The sequence below is a fragment of the Protopterus annectens genome, chromosome 7.part0 (assembly GCF_019279795.1).
Source record: "Protopterus annectens isolate FY-2018-M chromosome 7.part0, PAN1.0, whole genome shotgun sequence".
Lineage (NCBI taxonomy): Eukaryota > Metazoa > Chordata > Ceratodontiformes > Protopteridae > Protopterus > Protopterus annectens.
In genome coordinates, this window is record NC_056739.1 from 1,318,936,360 (window position 1) to 1,318,953,947 (window position 17,588).

The window sequence follows — 17,588 nt, forward strand, 5'->3', positions numbered from 1 at the left end:
AACAAGTAGTTCACATGATGAACAAGGGACTGAGAAGGGGCAAAGAGAAATGGATCCTGGCATTTCATCATATTCCTTAAAACCCCTTATTCACTCAGTACTACCACTGTACCTATAGACAATGTCATGATTTCTTCATCTCAACCAGTAGTTAGACCAAAGACTAACTTGCATATGTCACCTAGCAACAAATCATTGTCTTTAAACTTGCCTCTCCCCATAAGAGACAGGAGAGAGAGGTAGAGGTCTCCCAATCAGGGGAGGAAGCAGTGGAAACATTTCAGTGGACAGTCGACCACTCTTTCAATCAAGAAGTTTTGGAATCAAATGAAGGACAGTTAGTGTATAATTTATCGGACATGAGACTGAGACTGAGTAATGAACAGCTACAAGTTTTTAATATGGGACTGTCTTTTATACCCATAGCCAATAGCAATTTTAGTGATTTTATTTTATTTTTTTATTTTACATTTGTTGACCGGGCTGGTCCAACTGGTTATTGAGTCCATTTTCAGTGGAGGCCTGGGGAAATGATGTTATAGTATATGTAAAATTGTTTTGTCGTAATGTGATGTTGAATGCTACTTTTTCAGATTCTGGTACACAGCCATCATCTTTAAAGAAACCAAGTGTATTTTGTCCTGAGTTTCATCCCCATGTAGAAACATCTCTATGTATTTGTGAACTTGATTTATTTGAACACTATAATAATACATCTAGGAAGCACAACTTTTATAACTTTACATCTTATGAGTTTTGAGCATTACAGAAATTGCAAAAAAAAAATGAACGCATTACAATTTGTCCCTCTAAGAAGGGTGGTGCAATAGTAATACATAATCGCAAAGATTATGTGAATAGAATGCATGAAATGTTATCTGACGTAAATACATACAAATCTATCAGTTTTCTGACATACATAAATAGATAAGTTATTTAACTGTGTATCTTCTATGTACAGCAGTAAATATTTATATGATTTTTGTATTGTTGATAAACCTTTAATAGCATAAATAAAGGGTCTTCTGAAAATTCATAAATCTTTGTTAAACAAACCCTATAGACCCATCGTGGCCGGACAAGGATGGCTCATGAGCCTATACTGTATCTATTTATTTAGAAAAGACCTTGCATCCTTTATTGTTGCAATCCCCTATTATATTAAGAGCTACACAACATTTTTTAGTTACACTTTATAAAAAATTGGAAAGAGTTCCTTTATATGCATCAGATATGCTAGTCACAATGGATGCTTGTTCATTGTTTACATGCATTTCCTATGATGTGGGGATTCAATATATGAGGATTTTTTTGAAAAGTAATAGTGGTTTTGATAATGGACATATTCAGACTCTATGCATGTTAATGGAGTTAGTTTTAACAAATAATGTGTTTGCCTTCAATGGGAAATATTTAATTCAATTATATGGGGTTTCCATGGGCACCCCATGTGCCAATTCTTATGCAAATATTGTGATGGCACAGTGGGAAAATACAGTGTTGATGTCCAATGAAGTATACAGTAGACATCTTATACATTATAGAAGATTTGTGGATGATATATTTTGGATATGGCGGAGTTCTATAGAAGATTTAGATAATTTCAATGCTTTTTTTAATTAATAGCATGTCTTTTTTGAAATTTATGTCACATACATCTCAGCATGAAATTGATTTTCTTGATGTTAAACTGACTAGGGAAAGAAGAAACCTAAGTACTCAGATATTTAGAATAAATTGTAGACAGAATAGTTTTTTAATGCATTCTAGTATGCATCCTAAGTATGTTTTTAAAAATGTGTTGAAAGGGAAAGCTTTCCATCTCTCAATGCTTATCAGTAATGATGATGTATTAACTGAACAAGCAAAGCCGTTGAAGGGAGAAGTTTGCAACAGAGGTTATACTGAGTTTGAATGTGATGCACAATTCCAGGTGGTACATCTGGAAAGGAAGGGGATAGGTAAACCTTATTTCTCTGGAGAGACTGGGTTAGGTTTTGACAGACCCTACATGTCCTGTAAGAAGAAATGTAAATTATGCCTTCTGTATACTTGTGATAACAAGAGTATTATGGGGATAGTACGTAAGAATTGTTATGTGTTAACAGCAGATAATGATATAAACATGTTGTAGGATTGCATCCAAAATTTACTTTTAGGAACCGTAAGTCATTAAAAAGACATCTTTGTTATAGAACCGGTTCCGCATTTGAACAGGCTATCTCCATGAGAGAAGGAACATTTAGCCACAGACATTGTAATTTTTGTAAATGTAGTGCTAATAGGAACATTTTTACCCACCCTATAACAGGTAGAGAGTATACATTTCAACATTATGTGGATTGTTCTACCACAAATGTTATATACTTAGCTCAGTGTAGTAGTCAGTGTTTCAAATTTTATGCAGGCATGACCACCAGAGCCCTGAGAGACAGAATTAGAGAACATGTTTATTATAGCAATATTAGGGATGCTACGAGTATAATAGCTGAACATATTATAGAGGAGAACAGTGTTTATAGTTGTGTATTTATGACTCTTCAGATTTTACCATCTAGTATGAGATTAGGTAAGAGCAGAAATGCCCTTGAGAAAATTGGGCAGAAATGGATAGTTCTGCTACAAGTTGACAAGATATTAGGTTGTAATGAAGCTTTGTGTCTTAAACCGTTTCTTAGAGACAGGAAGTTGACTGTTTATTGTTGAGTCTTTATATGATTTTTATAACAGATGTGTGTTTCATGGCATATGGATTTTTTTATATATTGGGATTTGTGTTAGTTGGTGTTGTGCTAATGTGTTGTGATTATATGTGTAGATTGTTTTTTTATATATGCAGCTTTTAGGTTTTGTCATTCAGATACTTGTTTCTTTACATGTTTTGGGATTTGGTTTCTCGGGTATTATTGTGTTTATATATCTATATATATATATATATATATATATCTATATATAGGTCTACCTTATAACGTCGATGATGAGAAGACCGACACCGGAAGATCGACAATGAAGATGACCGACAGTTGAGAATCCCGACGCTGAGAACACCGACATGTCAAATGAGTGCTAGTGGGTAAGTATGCAGTAGTGACAGACGTCAGGGTTAGGGTGCAGGTAGTGTAAGTGTGCGATAGCAATGGTCTGTAGGGTTAGGGGCGGGTTAAGTGAGTTAGGGTGCGGGTTAGATGAGTATGCGATAGTGACGGACCTTAGGGTTAGGGTTTGGGTTAAGGTTAGTGCATAGATAGTTGTGTATGTAAGGTTCAGTGTAGGTTTATAAGGTTTTTGGTGTGCTTGTGCTGTATGTGTGCTTTTTGGATAGGGAATTTGCTTTGTTTGTTGAGTGTCGGGATTGTAGTTTATCGGGTATGTGACATTTCGTGTTTCTGAACTTTTGGTTTTGTGGTGTCGGTGATTTCGTTGTCGGTGTTTGAGCGCGTCGGTGTTGTCAGGTAGACCCATGTATGTATGTATATATATATATATATATATATATATATATATATATATTTATTTCTAGGCTAGTTTGTATTTAATGTTTTATATTTTATATATTTTTTGTCATTCTTAATTTATTCTGGTGTGTTGTAGAATGTGTATTTAAGTGACCTTTGAGATTAGTGATGTTGTATTACCATCTTTTGAGTGCGGCGTTCATGACACTAAGTCCAGTAGTTACCTCTTTTTTATTTTTATTGAATATGCAATAATGTGCTGATTCCTGCTGTGAATGGGTGTTTCTACTTCATATGCATTTCACTGACTATATGTTATCATCCTTGCTTCTGAATATTAAGTAGAATCGAGCAGTCCTCTTGTTGCTATGGCATTTAGCAACAGTTTGTAATATGTATGCGTTCTCGTGAGATTTAGTGCACGCTAGACAATATAGAGATCTTGGAACCATGGCAGTTCAAAAAACTTATTTCAGGTATTTAACCTTGATCATACATTTATATGAAGAGTCCTGTATACAGGGGAATGGCATACTTATGAAGTAATCTAAAGTCTATTTATATATGTGATGATGTTAAATCTGTTGGAACATGGCTATACTAGATAGGTGAGGGAAATCTTTAATACCTGGTACAACTGAAATAACTAGATCGTTTGAACCTTTTAAAAGGGGAAATGGTGTATGTACTATTTAAATATACTAATTAAAGAGTTATGATCGTGAGCCTTCCATATGCATTAAAATGACTTTGAATGGAATGATTTGGTTGGTCAAGCCTTGAAATGTATATAAGGCAGCTATCGCATAATGTTTATAAGACATGTACACATGCTACTGTTGGTCCCAAGCTATTTTGAAATGCCGATGTTTAAGAACTGCTATACAGATCACAATGTTTTTTGTTTTTTTAATGTTTTAGAATGCTGTGTGGTGATAGAGCTCATAAGACTGGGATGTGTTGACTTTAATATACTATAAGTTTAATTGACGTTAATAGGCTGTGGGTTGTGATTGGTTTTGATGCATTTAAAAAGAGTATTGCTGGATAGAGTTTTTATGTCTAATGAAGCATCGTGGTACTATGCGAAAGAGCTTACATCCTTTATATTTTTATTCTTTTGAATAAATGTTATCGTTTTATGCTGTGCTTGTCCTCTGCTTACCTGAATTTGTTGATGTTTTTTATGATGCTGTTTTGTGAATAAAATTAATGAAATGTTCATTTCCAGGTTAAATACTAATTTCATTGTCTGACTAAACACTTATCAATATCTTGTGCCAAGCTTTTGATGTATTCTTCATATGACGCTCACATCATGTCAAAAAGAGGCTACAGTTTTCTAATATTGCCCTGAATGTGCTTTTCCTCAGTGACACTGATTTTGTTTACTTCAATTATGTTTGTTAATTTAATTTGTTTGTATCCTATGACCTAGGTTCAGGGAATACCTGAAATGGTATTAATAAAGTTTCAGAAACATTTGACCAGAATTCCATGGGATTTCCAGTATTCCTTTTTCATTAAATGCTCTGTATCTTTAATATGTACTTGAGATGCAGCAAACACAGCTAGGTAGGGCCACAGTTTAATTATTCATTGGAAGAACAGATGTCATCTGTCTGAAAGGAAATATAGGGTTAAACCATAATTTTGCAAGGTCAGTTGCTCAGCAGAGTGCTAGTAACTCGGAAGCTTGTGAGCTCTGTCCTCATATCAGGCATTCAGAATTATGTCCCCCTCCTGAAGTTACAGTACAAAATGAGAGTACTGCAGGTATTACCTTGAGAAAGATGGATTAAACAAAAGTAGCATGTGTCCAAGTTCATTATGACAGAGAAAAAGTTCAGAAGACTGGATTAACGCCCAATTTACACCTCAAAGCGAAAATGACAAAAATAAATAAACAGGTTGACCACGGCTGGTAAATCCAAATATACATTCACTTTCAGCAAAATGTTCTTTTATAAAAAACAAGAGTAAGTGCTTTCACGATCTAAAACAGCTGATCGCTTCTTCAGACTCATTAAAAACAGGTAAAGCATTGGTTTTTAAACCAAATACATCCAATCAAATAATACTTTTCTATGACATCATCTGATTAATTAATTCAAGTGCAACAAATATACAACTAACTACCTTAAATCCTGTTAAAAACAGTTTGAGTATCCTATAATACACATAACATATATAAAAAAAATCAACACATAAAACCATAAAACAATATCTAACTATTTAATGTTTTAATGGTCTAGATTTTAAAAAAGGTTTCAGAGAGACAGCATTATTCAATCCTGGGGGCATGTCTGCTTGAAGTAATATAATCCATTTCTGTTCTACTTCTTCTACCCTGTTTTTTATGTCCCCCCCCTCTATTATTATTACTTATTATTTCTATAACCATGAAGTTAAAAATATGTCTTGTATTCTGTTCTTCTACATGTTTTGCTGAAGCATTTGTGTCTCTTTTGTTCGTTATATCTCTGAGATGTTCAAGAATACGTTATTTCAAGCATCTATTGGTCTTACCTATATAAAAAGCATGACATATAGTGCAAAAACCAAAATAGACTAAATTCTGTGTGCTACAATCAGCGTAGAAATTGACATTGATAGTGAATTCTAAAGTGGGATGTTTATATGTAGATTTATTATATAGGTACTTACATGCCATACAATTCCTACAGGGAAAAGTCCCTAACCTTTGTGATTGCTTTAGTTGTTTATTAGATGTTGATTTATAGCAAAGTTGCCTTTTTAAAGATTTTTTATTTTAAAAACAGAAACTAGGTCTGTCTTCTAATACATTCTGTAACTCAGAATCTGAAAGTAATATATTCCAGTTTTTTTCAGTGATATTACATAACCTTCTTATGTCACTAGAGTAAGTTATGGGAAATCTGACTTTCATATTAGTCGTATCTTGTATATTTCTGTCTTCTTCTATCGTGTCTGAGAAGAAAGGTTTACATCTGCCATCTCTATTATCTACTGTAAATTGAATACTATTATCTGTATCTTTTTTATTATAGCCTCTGGCTAGGAATTCCTCCTCTAGTATTTTTACTCTATCATTAAGGCCTTCATTCGTATTATACAACTGACTTACTCTCATAAACTGTCCTTTTACAACATTCCTATGTACAAATGTAGGGTGCATGCTCGATTTATGTAAAATATTGTTTCTCCATGTGGGTTTCCTGTACATCCTTGTAGTTATTTCATTTAAGTCTGTCTTTCTTACCAAGACATCCAAAAATTCTATAGAATCCTTAGAATATTGACTTGTAAATCTAAGAAACTCAGTAGTATTGTGTAAGTATTCTATCATTCCTTGCAATTCCTCGGTTGTACCTCCCCACAATAAAAAACATCATCTACAAAACGTATGTACCATATAATTTTTTCTGCATACATATTATTATTTAACACATGTTCATTTTCCCAGGCCGCCAATGCCAAATTGGCGTAGCTGTTGGCACACGCCATCCCCATCGCTACGCCAATTTTCTGTAAATAAAATTTTTCATTGAACATAAAAACATTGTTTTCTAATACAATGTCAAGTAATTCACATATCAAATTGTTTTTTGCATTCTGAAAGACCTGCTTCAAATTCAAAATATCACGTATTCTTTCAATACCCCATTTGATAGGTATTACTGTAAATAATGAGGGAATATCCATAGTTGCAAACATGTAATCTCTGTCTAGATTTCTTGTTTTATTATATAGCAATCTCAAGAATGCTTTAGTGTCCCTTAGTATGGTATCACATAGACTAAGGACTATTTGTAAATTTTTTTCAACATAAATGGAAATGGCTTCCATTGCCCATCCTTTACTGGAGACTATGGGTTTCATGGGGGGCTGACTAATATGTTTGTGAACTTTGGGTAGGCCATAAATAACAGGAATGGTCGGATACTCTATCTGAAAGTAATCAAATAGCTCCTCTGATATTTGTTTAGTAACCAATAAATCAAATATATAACCAAATACTCTATCTATTATACCTTTTATTTGTCTCTCATTGATTTGAACATAGGTTTCCGTGTCATTTAAAAGTTCCATCATTTTTTCATAATAAAATACTTTATCCATTACAATACTGCCCCCCCCCCCCCCCAGCGGGCCTTATCTCAATACTGTGAGATTCTTTTAAATGTGTTAATGCTTCGGTTTCTGACCTATTCAAATTATAAAACATTGATGGAAGATTTTTAGCATGAACTGCTCTAATTTCATTCTCACAAATATTAGTGAAAGTTTCAACAGTTGGATGAATTTTTGGAACATATACACTAGGTTGTTTAAAGATTTTTTCAGTTCTATGAATTCCAGTATTTTTAAAAACAGTTTTCAATGTCAAGGTACGAGAAAATAATTTCAGTTCTTTTAGTACATCTATTAATATTGTTCTTTGTGCTGGAATGAAATTTAAGCCCCTGTTCAAAAGAGAAGTTTGTGCATCAGTTAAACAAAAGCTGGATAGATTAATTACCAAGTCTTTTGATTTCTGCTCCTGGTTGTTATTGTGTTGGAAGCATTCCCCAGTTCCTTCTGTTGTCGCGTTCTCCCTCTCCGATTTTTGCTGCTCGATCTGTCCCTTATAGGTAATGCCTTTTTTAATACAAAGGGAAGAATGGAAGTTTGCGTGGTTTCTCTCTTTTCCAAAAAAACTGACAAATTAGTTTCATTTTCCACAGTTCTAGTAGTGGAAATCAATGAAGATGTTTCATTCATACTTTCGCCATTTTCAGTAGTGGGCGGTTCTATATCTCCATATCTGGCATTGACGTCAGTAGTTTCACCAAGGTCTTTATTTAAAGAAACAGTACCATTAGATTGAGTGTTTCAGAGACACTCGATATATTTGTTCTCTCTGCGGTCTCAGTGTTAAAAAGAATCCTCCTGGGCCATGAGAAGACTTCTTTACACTGGAAGTCATTGAGATCACGTTGCAACTTCTTCATCTTGATATTCTGAAGTCTCTTATCATAGCCTTGTATGTTATCAGCTAATTCATCTAATTTACTTCCTATTACCTCTGCAGGGAAGTTGTTTACCAACTTCTCTTGTAGCTTTTTTATCTCATCTGCTAATTCCTTTTCATGAGGTTTAAAAATTTCAATAAGCAGGTGCATATAATCATAACTAAGCTGCAGGTTCAAGTTTTGCCATTTCTGAAGTAAATCAGGATATGTTTCTCCGTATGTTGGCATATTTAATACTTTGAGACCTCTTGGTACTATCTTATATTTTAATGATGCCTCTGAGTGAAATCTTTGCCACTGTAACCTTTTAAAATTATACATCTTGTTCTCCAAGTCTCTATATGATTCTGTAAATTTTTTATATGAGTATCACAGTCTATTTGCTCTCTATCACTCACCGGGCAAACCGGATTCAGCATCAGAGGGTTAGAGTCTATGGAGAGCAACCCAACTAGTCGTTCACATTGATACTTTTTGATATTGTAGTTACCTTCAGCCATGTTCCAGTCTCTATCCACAAATTGAAAATGACAGAGAAAAAGTTCAGAAGACTGGATTAATGCCCGGTTTACACCTCAAAGCGAAAATGACAAAAATAAATAAACAGGTTGACCACGGCTTGTAAATCCAAATATACATTCACTTTCAGCAGAAAATCCAAATATACGTTCACTTTCAGCAAAATGTTCTTTAATAAAAAACAAGAGTAAGCGCTTTCACGATCTAAAACAGCTGATCGCTTCTTCAGACTCATTAAAAACAAGTAAAGCATTGTTTTTTAAACCAAATACATCCAATCAAATAATACTTTTCTATGACATCATCTGATTGATTAATTAATTCAAGTGCAACAAATATACAACTAACTACCTTAAATCCTGTTAAAAACAGTTTGATGTTTTTATGTTCAATGGAAAATTTTATTTACAGAAAACTGGCGTAGCGATGGGGACGGCGTGTGCCAACAGCTACGCCAATTTGGCATTGGCGGCTTGGGAAAATGAACATGTGTTAAATAATAATATGTATGCAGAAAAAATTATATGGTACATACATTTTGTAGGTGATGTTTTTTTATTGTGGGGAGGTACAACCGAGGAATTGTAAGGAATGATAGAATACTTACATAATACTACTGAGTTTCTTAGATTTACAAGTCAATATTCTAAGGATTCTATAGAATTTTTGGATGTCTTGGTAAGAAAGACAGACTTAAATGAAATAACCACAGGGATGTACAGGAAACCCACATGGAGAAACAATATTTTACATAAATCGAGCATGCACCCTACATTTGTACATAGGAATGTTGCAAAACTACAGTTTATGAGAGTAAGTCGGTTGTATAATACGAATGAAGGCCTTAATGATAGAGTAAAAATACTAGAGGAGGAATTCATAGCCAGAGGCTATAATAAAAAAGATACAGATAAATGTATTCAATTTACAGTAGATAATAGAGATGGCAGATGTAAACCTTTCTTCTCAGACACAATAGAAGAAGACAGAAATATACAAGATACGACTAATATGAAAGTCAGATTTCCCATAATTTACTCTAGTGACATTAGAAGGTTTTGTAATATCATTGAAAAAAGTTGGAATATATTACTTTCAGATTCTGAGTTACAGAATTTATTAGAAGACAGACCTAGTTTCTGTTTTAAAAATAAAAAATCTTTAAAAAGGCAACTTTGATATAAATCAACATGTAATAAACAACTAAAGCAATCACAAAGGTTAGGGACTTTTCCCTGTAGGAATTGTATGGCATGCAAGTACCTATATAATAAATCTACATATAAACATCCCACTTTAGAATTCACTATCAATGTCAATTTCTACGCTGATTGTAGAACACAGAATTTAGTCTATTTTGGTTTTTGCACTATATATCACGCTTTTTATATAGGTAAGACCAATAGATGCTTGAAAGAACGTATTCTTGAACATCTCAGAGATATAACGAACAAAAGAGACACAAATTCTTTAGCAAAACATGTAGAAGAACAGAATACAAGACATATTTTCAACTTCATGGTTATAGAAATAATAAGTAATAATAATAGAGGGGGGGACATAAAGAGCAGGGTAGAAGAAGTAGAACAGAAATGGATTATATTACTTCAAGCAGACATGCCCCCAGGATTGAATAATGCTGTCTCTCTGAAACCTTTTTTAAAATCTAGACCATTAAAACATTAAATAGTTAGATATTGTTTTATGGTTTTATGTGTTGATTTTTTTATATATGTTATGTGTATTATAGGATACTCAAACTGTTTTTAACAGGATTTAAGGTAGTTATTTGTATATTTGTTGCACTTGAATTAATTACTCAATCAGATGATGTCATAGAAAAGTATTATTTGATTGGATGTATTTGGTTTAAAAACCAATGATTTAACTGTTTTTAATGAGTCTGAAGAAGCGATCAGCTGTTTTAGATCGTGAAAGCGCTTACTCTTGTTTTTTATTAAAGAACATTTTGCTGAAAGTGAACGTATATTTGGATTTTCTGCTGAAAGTGAATGTATATTTGGATTTACCAGCCGTGGTCAACCTGTTGATTTATTTTTGTCCAAGTTCATTGTGTAGGTAATAAAGGAAGGCTCTCTTTATTATGAAGCTACATCTCTAAGTGATACTTGCCTCATAAATAAGACCAATATTGGTATCGGTGACCATAGAATGGGTTAATCGACTAAAAATAACAAATTTCTGATCTACAAGGAATGTGTCCTTTCTAATAGCTGGAGCTTTGAATGCCAAAATTCCGACAGGTATTAGTAACATTTTCTTTCATTTCTGTTGTGCAAATTCCTTCATAACAAGCTTTCAGCACTGCATGATATTGTTAAAACCAGATGTACATTTAGAAGAACAAGTAAATTTATTTACAAATGCTGCACAGCTGTTCTTTAATTTTCTGACTGTGAAATCAGTATTACATTTTATTATTTTTTTAATTGAACACAGGTGTGCCTTTATAGGAGAACTTAAATTCAATTAGTCTGCTGTTTCTCATGTAAGTTTATGTAAAATACTTAGGCTTAAACACTCAAATGGAGTTGAGATGGGTTAAAAGTACTTCCTAAAGTGCATTTCTGATAAGCTGAATATACAAGTGTGTAAGGTTTTGTGGATAAAATTATGTAATGGTTTGTCCTATACTGCATGAGACACAGATGAGGATTTTTCTTTTAATATCACAGAGTGCAGTACTTTGATAAAGTGAGGAACTTTAATCATGTATCATTGTCACCATAAACTACTCATAACTCCAGCAGCTGTGTTACTTCATGTTTAACTCCAGCTGACATTCCTCAAAACTCATTCATTATGATTGAAAAGAGAAGCACTCAGCCTGGCTATTGATAGACTGAGGTGGTACAAGAGATCACTAATAAGTGAACTTGGTCGTAAGAGTAAAACTTTTGTAGATGGGGAAAAAAACAATATAGCATAAAAGTTAATAAAAGTTCTAAGGTGTGACAGGTAACATACAGCAGGAGGTAAGGAGGAAGTGGCATGGAATTCAGGAATGTAAAAAAAATGTAGGAGAAATCAACACATGAAGTGACTAGAAGGTGAGGGAGTGAAGTCTGAAAAGTTTTCAGCTCTTGAAGAACTATGGAATGAGTTCTCCTGTATAATTACTAAGAAATGGTAAATCAAAGATGAAGTTTATTCAGAAGAGGACAAACTCTGAGGGAAAAATGAATAAGGCTGAGGTAGTGAAAGAGCTCATGTCTTCCAGGCTCATTAAATACATGGATGTGGTGAGGGATTTTGGCAGGGATATGCCATTTTTGGGAAAAATGTATTTATTCTTTGTAATGAGATGTTCTAAAACTTGGGAAGAGAGAGCAAAGATGTGTATATGTTTTATATATATATATATATATATATATATATATATATATATATATATATATAGGGGAAGCCACCTCAAGCAGTAGACCCGTAATGGCCGGTGTATTGAGGCCTCTGTTGTTCAGGATATACTTTTCTGAGGTGCAGGCCAAAACCAGTGGGCTATGGCTGACCTAGTTTGCAGATGACTGGAAGATGGGTGCTGTCATAAATTGCCTTAGTGATGCGGGTATCTTCCAAGAGGATCTTACCCCAACAATGACTGGTGTCAGGAACATTGCCTCAAATTGAATGCCAAAAAATGCATCATCATTCTCTTTGGGGAGAGTGATGTCCCCCAAATTATCACATTAATAATAAGATCCTAAGCACGCAATTAGTCATGAGACACCTGGGCACCCAAGTTGATAGCAGACTGACTTTTGACCACCATATTTCCTCCACTGTACGGAAAGCTTCCTACATGACCCACCTTATTAGGAAGCATATCTCATCCAGGGACAAAGAGGTTATAACATCCCTGTATTCTTCCCTTATAAGACCCATTATTAAGTACACTGCCCTTTTCAGTATGTACCTCAAAAAGCACATGCAGTAGCTTGGAGAGACTACAGAAGTTCCTCACCAGGAGAACCCAGGGCCTCAAACATCTTCCCTACACAGATAGGCTAAAAGCCCTGTCCCTCTACTCAGTCTCATGCAGACTCCTCAGAGGTGACCTTTATTTGGCATACAAAGCAATCTCATATGCCAACTTGATGGGGACTACTGTATATCAGCTTGTCAAGCTCCATTCGAGTAACCCACATGAGTGACGTCAATCTGTTCTGTGACATCAGTAGAACTTGTTGTTGAGACAGATTTATCTCCCAGAGACTCCCCCTTCTCCACGTCAAGCAGAGTACCTCATTAAACCTTTTTATGTACAACCTGGATAACTAGATGAAGAACAGAAAATACACTCTTGGGATTCCACCTGTGTCCCTACTGGACAGGGGCATTGGGTACTGACTTTATTCGAAAATGCACTTTCACGAAAAAACACGTAAACCCCCCTGCACCCCCATGTGAGTAGCTGCACTCCCCTACACCCCTGCTACTTATATATTCTCAACCAGAGATCACACTACAGTGGGGAAAAGGGAATATTCCTTTATCCCTGCTGTGCCGGGATCTAAACAACAACCTCCATTGCTTTTCGCTTACTTGCTTTTTTGCAAAAGTGCAGTGTCGAATAACTGCACCTTCGGGAAAAAGGGGTCGTAAAATCACGGTTTGTTGAAATGTAATTTCATTGATTGAAATGAGACCCATATATATGTATATATATATATATATATATATATATATATATATATATATATATATATATATATATAATTTTTTTTTATTTTAGAGGATTTAAGGAATGCCAGATTAAGGAATGGTGCCGTATGCTCCATGAGCAAACTACAGACCTAGTAGTTGGAGATGTACAGTTTTTATAGTAAGTAACAACATATGACTATGTGTCTACACATTGTTTCCTTTAATATTAAAATAAAGTCAGCTCATATGGTTGATCTTACTGTCAGAATTATCATGTGAATATGCCCATCACTGTGGTAGATGCAAGACCATTTTTCAATTCCTTTACCATCAGTTATGTCAGTCTTTAAAGAAAGTCAAAGGATTGTTTGATCATCAAAATAACTATATATTTGGATAGTTTAATATTGTTAGGATTTATAAAGGGTCTTCTGTCTCAGCTAGTAGGACTGTTCATTAAAAAAATCCAATGTCTGCTAGAATTTTAGAAGGGAATTCATATTACTGACTGCAGCATTGCAGCTTGCACCGCACACACAAGTCAAGGTACACTTCTGTGCAAAAATATGATTCACAGTAGAACTGCATCTAATTACTATTGACTCTGCTAATGTAAACATTTGCGGTTTTATTAGCTTTTTAAGTGCATTAGAATAATATTTAAAAATTGTCCCTGATTTTGTGCTTTTGTCACTGCCCCCACATTATCATTAGCTTTGTCCAGAACACTTCAGCAAAGGAGATGAGATAATGCGGTAGATATACTTCCCAGAGTATTTAAAAAAGAGGTGGTTTTAAATGTTTATGGCTCCATCTTGGTAGATGACAGGAAAGGAAACAGATACAGTTAGATAACTTCTTTTGAAGCAGCAGAAGTGAGATGTCTGTTTCTAAATATGCTGTATTTATAGGACATGCACTGTGAAAGCTCTTTATTCAACTCAGCACAATTTAGTAGTAGCAAGCTATTGATGCAAATGACAACAATATACATATGAGTAATGGAAACAAGGGACTGCCCCATAATAAGGGTGCCTTTTTAACCAGTTTTAAACTCTGTATGGTATAGCTGTTTTGTGAAATTTATTATCTGACCTGTCTATTTAAAGATGACTTCATTTCACAAACATAAATACCCCCACAGGCAGGCATGCACAAATAAACATGTGCAATCAAACATCATCTTCCCCCACCTATTCTTATTTGCCTGTCTCTCTCTCTCTCTCTGCTCCTAGGTAGTTATACTTAAAATATCAATTAATTATATAAACTAAGCTAACCATACTATGTGTGTAACATTTACTTTCTAGATACAGTTAATGACACTGGTATTTCTTGTGACCTCATTTGCATATTTTTTCTGTCAAAGACACTCGCATACCCATGCATATATTTTTTATTTATGGCCAATTTTGTTATGCTTTATCCTTCAAGATATTAAAAAGCAAGTTTGCTTCACTTTGATATAACCATCTGGAATTGCATATTGTGCGATACAAGTCTTCTGTCTGATGTTTGACTTGCTGAAAGTATTTGCTCACATTTTATGTAACAGTAGAGAAAGGGCTGATGACGTAGTGTGCAGTTCTGCTTGTACTGTACTAGAAGCTGTACACATATACTTGTATGATATGGAAACAGATCATGAAAAATAAACTATCCCATTATACATACAAACACATAAAAGAAGAGAAAGATAGGCACACGCACACACTTACTCAAGTTGTCATTCATACTTGCACTCAAGTATTTAGTAGCTTCTTGTACAGTAGGTTTTATAGCCACTGTGCTAAAAACTGCAAACATTCTGTTTGGCAGTACTACATTTTAACTTTGCATTAAATATACATAAAGGTTTTCATAGCATTATCCCAAAGGCCTTGCTATCGCTTCTAATCGATAAATGTCACCAGTTAATGTTTTTTACTAGCATTACAGAATGGACTGCTTACTTTACACTGATTTGTGCAGATAATGTTTTTTACTAGCATTACAGAATGGAGTGCTTACTTTATACTGATTTGTGCAGAACTATTTTCTGTTTTGAGATGACCATCTTGACCCTACCAATCTTTCCTGATTTACAGACTCTGGATACTGGTCATAATGTACACTTCTTTTACTTTTCATTATATTTTTAAAGTTTCTTAACCAAAGAATGACTGTGATATTTCTTGTACATACTAATTTATACAAATGTTAGAAGTGTTCGTTCATTCTAAGTGTTTTGAAAACAATGCATATATTATGTTGGTTTTAATACATACAACAAATTGTTAACGTACTGTTTAATCAGATCCTCCCTACTTTTTGAACTATATAATATAAACGTACTCACTGGCCAATAAAAGATTGCCATTTGTTGTCATACTGAGACATGCTGTGAAGGTATATGAAATCTGCGATAGTAGAGATTAATTCAGCAGACGGGGGTTCTGCTCTACATTTCAGTGTGCTAGTCACAGTGGTCATTAAGGAGTTATGCTACTGAAGCAAGTCTGTTGTAGTGTCCCAGTCTTTGAGCCCTGATTGAAAAAGTCCATCGTGATTAGAATTCAGAAGCTTGGGTCACTAGATCAAACTCACTTGTTTTCCAAAGAATTATAGACACTTTTCATCACACAGCTGCTGAAACTTCTCATTATGTTTGAATCACATCATCATCATACAGTCACATATATGGACTATCTACACTCCTTTCCTCCCTTAATCTTTCCCCACCCCCACCCTGTATTGTTCAACTTACTAAAGCACTTTCAGCTTTTCATTTTAGTTTTCTACTGCTTTTCAATTTGGATACACATAATGCAACCTGTTGTACTTTTCTTCATTTAAGCTGCTCACTTAACAGTTGTATCCCCTGATGTCCTCGTGTTGTATTTAACTGTTGTTGCAATGTTGCCCTTCTAGTGGTGTTAGATGTGTTGGAATAATTATGAATGTTTTGCCAGCAGACAGCTCTATTATTCAAACCATTTGTTTAAAGTAATAGAAACATCGACGTTGTTGCACGTCCCTAAACTGACTAATCATCAAACTCAATGCTGCCAGTTTACAATACTTGTGAAAGAGAAAGAGATACAGAGGGAGTATAGCCATTATAATAATAATTTGTTATTCTCACCTATTATATATGACACATTTTGTAAATGTCTCTTTCCAGCTTTTGTGTTATATACACCCAGTAATGTTTGGCAGGTTGCCCCTTTATACAGTTCCCATTTGATCCTATGTCACATTTTACTAAATGTTTTTGTTTTAATGAAAACCCTCAAAAATATGCTCCAGAATACCCCCTATAACTTATTAACGTAAAACAAACACACAAAACTATATACATCTTCAGATAGTAGAGTTTAATCTTCTGAAATTGACAGTTGCATCCAGAGGCATTAACTTTTCTGAAATTAAGCTTATTGATTTGCAGAGATACTTAAGCAGAGCTATAACTAAGTCATTGGGCATTATGGATATTACCCACTGGTGACACTTTCAACCCAAAGTTCTGAAGATGAAGGGTTGAAGACCAAGTGAAAGTCTTGCAGAGGCTGAAGACTAAATAAAAAAGTGGTCTCCCACTATAACTGTAGCAAGCTGTTTGCCATAACTGTTAACACAATCACAACAAAGATTTACAAACACAATGTTAGCATTGGTTTACTATTGTTTGTTCGAATGGCAAAACATTTGCCATTCGAAACATGAAAAGTAAACCCGAACGCAAACATTCTGACCAGCCACAATGTCGACCCAAATGATTGACACATTTGAGTCAACATTGTGGCCGAAACCATCATGTGATAGCCGTATAGGAGCTGATGTAAATCAGACTCCTATGTGACATATCAAGTTTTTGCAGGGAGGCAACCCCGCCTGCACCCCCCTGTGGGGGGGGGGGCTGTGCCCCCACACCCCCCCTACTAATATATTCTAACTCCGAGATCGCACTACA